The sequence below is a fragment of the Microtus ochrogaster genome, linkage group LG1, assembly GCF_000317375.1.
Source record: "Microtus ochrogaster isolate Prairie Vole_2 linkage group LG1, MicOch1.0, whole genome shotgun sequence".
NCBI classification, from domain to species: domain Eukaryota; kingdom Metazoa; phylum Chordata; class Mammalia; order Rodentia; family Cricetidae; genus Microtus; species Microtus ochrogaster.
In genome coordinates this window covers 51,137,826-51,141,937 of record NC_022027.1, presented here as the reverse complement: position 1 = coordinate 51,141,937, position 4,112 = coordinate 51,137,826, and positions in this window count along the sequence as shown.

Genomic DNA, 4,112 nt, shown 5'->3' with positions numbered 1-4,112 from the left:
TGGTTCTGGTGGTCATCCCGTGGCACTGGTGGCCATCCCGTGGCACTGGCGGCCATCCCGTGGCACTGGCGGCCATCCCAAGGCACTGGCATCTCCAGAATTCTGGGTCCCTGCTGCAACTGGACTGCACTTTCACCAGTGGCCTCCCCTGGACTCTCTTCACAGTGAAAAGCCTCAACTTTTCCCCACAACCCCTCAGTCTTGGGGCTTCCAGCTGCACCTTCACCAATGGTCTTGGCACACTGGCGTCTCACAGCCAAGCCTCAGCTGCTCTCCATGACCCTCCTCATGCTTTCAAAGCCAGTGCCTCCTGAGAGACTTGCACATTACCAAGTCTGGCTGCCAACACAAGGTGCAATGTTGGCTCCCTCTGAACACAGTTTGTCTGGGCTCTCAGGAAACATTTCCCAGAAGATTTCACCTCAGTGACGCTGGTTCCTTCTTAATCACAGCTGATTCTTCAGCCCCGCTGACCAGCGTCCATTGTCCCAGCAGAGCAAAGGTTTTAGTTTAGTGGTTCTGGTCTCTTGTTAATCACAGCTGATTCTTCAGCCCCGGCTGATCAGACACCACAGATTCTTCACACAAATGGCCCGGTTGAATCTTTGCTTCCCTCTGAAACGTCACAAGCCAGGCCCCATCTCCTGTACTGCTGCTCTTAACGTTCTCATCTTCCAAGCACCTACAGGACAGTTCATTGAGCTCTCAACACTCAATGGTTTTTCTAGCCCAAAGTTCCAAAGCCCTTAAACAACCCTCCCCCAAAGCAGCACAGTTTGACCTGTCATAGCAACAGCCAACGCTTCACACCAACTTGTCTCCATTTAGGCTACTATTGCTATGATAAGGCACCATGGCCAAAAGCAATTTGGGGAGATAAGGTTTTTATTTTACTTCTGCTTCTACACCCATAGTCTATCACTGAAGGAATTTAGGACTGGAACTTCGTTGGGGGGGGGGGGGTAGAGAGGATCTGGAAGCAGACCTGATACAGAGGCCACAGATGGATGTTGCTTTCTGGGCTTTCTCCTCATGGCTTGCTCAGCCTGCTTTTTTATAGAGCCCAGGACCACCAGCTCAGGGATGGCACCACCCATGATCAGCTGAACTTTCCCACATCAATCACTAATACAGAAAATTCCCTACAGGCTTGCTGACAGCCCAATCTTGTGAAGGCATTTTCTCAATGGAGGTTCCCTCCTCTCAGATGACTCTAGCCTGTGTCAAGTTGACATAAAATTAGCCAGCCCACCATGATTGTGTGACAAATGCTTTATTCACTGAGCATCTCCAGCCATAAAATAATAATGATGATGATAAATCTCAAATATGTAATATGACTTGAGGCAGAAGCTCACCATATAGCCCAGGCTAGCCTTGAATGTATGATCTTCCTGACTAAGCCTCATGAGTGCTGGGATTACAGGTATGCACTCCATGCCCAGTTAGCTGAGACACGTAGAAAATAATGGGAATCCTTATGGCTATCATAGGCAATTATTTCAATCCTTGTAGGTTTATTCCAGACAATATCAGGACTCAAATGAGGTTTGTGTTGTTTCCTATGGACCCCAAGGAAGGAGAACAGCCTCCCAGAAGTTTGCCCCTCTGGGGTTCTTTTAATTTTTTATTAAATTTATTTATCCATCCATCCATCCATTCATTTGTATATGTGGGCACATACTCCACAGTACGTATGTCTACATAGATGTTGTCAGACAACTCACAGGACTCAGTTCTCTCCTCACAGGTGGGTGCCAGGGACAGAACTCAGGTCACCAAGCTTGTCCACAAGTTCCTGAACCATCACACCAGCCCCCAGCCATGGACTTCTATCTGAGTCTCACATGCTTCTGCTTGCCAAGATTTCACGGCTCAACCCAGAATGACTTCGAGTGGCATTAAGTTAGGTTCCCTGTGGATGGGAGCTGGACTTCGCAAAAGTCCAAACAATTCCAGGCCTGCAATAGAAACTCATCACGGGCATTTTGTTGTTCTGATGGGGGAATGTATTAGTAAGGGTACCCTAAAGGGACAGAACTTCATTAGAGAGGCTTACAGGCTGTGGTCCAGCTAATCCAACAATGGCTGTTTACCAACGAAAGATCCAAGAATCCAATAGTTGTTCAGCCCACAAGGCTGGCTGTCTCAGCTGCTCTTCAGTAGACTCTAGAATACCAGAGAAGTAAACTCCAATGCCAGTGAAGGAATGGACTTGCCAGACAGAGCAAGCAGGGAAAGGGAGCAAGCTTCTTTCTCCCACGTCCTTTATATAGGCTGCCAGCAGAAAGTATAGCCCAGATTAAAGGGGCTCTTCATACCTCCAAAGATCTGCATTAAAAGTGAGTCTTCCCACTTCAAATAATTTAATGAAGAAAAGAATCCCTCACAGGTGTGCCCAGCTGCTCTGGTACAGATTAGTCAAGTTAACTACCAAGAATATCCATCCCCACAGGGACGTTTTGTGTGTGTGTGTTTATTTTAGACAGATCTCACTAGGTAGCCCGGGCTGACCTCTAACACATGGAAATCCTCCTGTTTCTGCATCCCAAATGCTGAGATGACAAACCTGAGCCTCCACGCCCAGACTTCCTGCTGTTCTTTCTATAAATACAAGTAAAACAAGAAATACAGAACACACATCCTGTCTTTCCCGATTAAACTTCCCTGGCAACAAGAGTTCATAGATTCCCTCAGTGTCTGTTCCAACCTGTCTGCCCAGACATCTTCCACTACTGAAGTAGGACCAATAAAAGCCAAATATCTCTGACTCCTTTGCAAAACACACATTTGGTAAGACTCAAATTCCAGCCTGTGTTGTGTGGAAGGGAGAGACACAGCCAGCAGGGGCAGATTCAGCAAGCAGATGACAGCCTGAGTGAGTGAGGTTGGAGACAGCATCCAGGTCCCAGATCCTAGCCCCAGATGGCTCTCTGGGGTTTGCATTAGAGGCAATGGCTTCCTGACCTCAGGCTCACAGCTAAGGAAGCATGACCCTTGACTAACAGTGGGTCCTGAGGCCTGCTGGTTCTCCAAGGGCCTGCCTAAGCCAAGGTCACCTTGGGCTGTCTTTGGAAGCCACTGTAGGCTCTGCTGAGGTCTGCAGCTCTGATCCTTCCATACACATCCCCTCCGTTGCCCTTGCCTTTGTTAAAGGACTGAAGTGGTTTTCAGTATACGCAACTGAATGCTGACAACTCAACCCAGACGTTAACTGCCAAAGCCGCGTGCCCTCTGCCTTGCCGCAGAATCCTATCCTAAACAAGACATGTATTTCAAGGATTCTTAGTTTATGCTACTTTAATGACTCCTTTAAAAGAACATAAAATTCCTTTTATGTCTGCTTGTCCTCTCTCCTCCGTTTTTAGTCAGCCTCCATTTCCTGGGTCATGGTAAGCTCCTTGAAGTGGACGTGTTAATGCAAGGGCAATAAAAAACAAGACGTGCCTTGAAAATATTGGAAGAGGTCTGGGTGAGGCTGGGGGGAAGTAGGAAATTCCATTATTTTACTTCAGTACAAAGTATTTTATTTAAAGATCTCTGCCCACTCCCACCCCCATCCTGGTGCCAAATATCAGAATCTATCAGTCCATCCTTTGTGAAGACATGAGGCAATGGAGTCGAGCCTTCCAAAGTGGTCTGAGGGAATGAAATACCTAGTCCCTCTCTTTTGGTTTTGATTTGTTGGTTTTTCTTACAATGTCTCAGTATATAGACCAAGCTAGCCTCAAATTCATAATCTTCTAGGCCAGCTTCACAGGTATTGGGATTACAGGTGTGTGCCACCATTCCCTTCCCTTTTCTCTGCAACTAAGCCAACCATCATCTTGCAGCCTGATCAATAAAACCGATAATGACGTTGGGCCTCATAAGGTCTGGGTGTGAGGCCCAGTTTGGCCATTACTTCTGCATATGAATGACTCAGAACAGCCCGACCTAAACCTGCCTCTGCCCAGCCACTCCTACCATGGCAGAATATCATTGGCCCTTATTCCTTACTCCACCTTTCCCAAGACTCCCACCCCCATCACAACCCTATATAAGTTTCTGCCTAATACAATTAAATGAGATCCTGCTCAGACAGACTCCCGGACTCAGTGTATGTGTTTCTC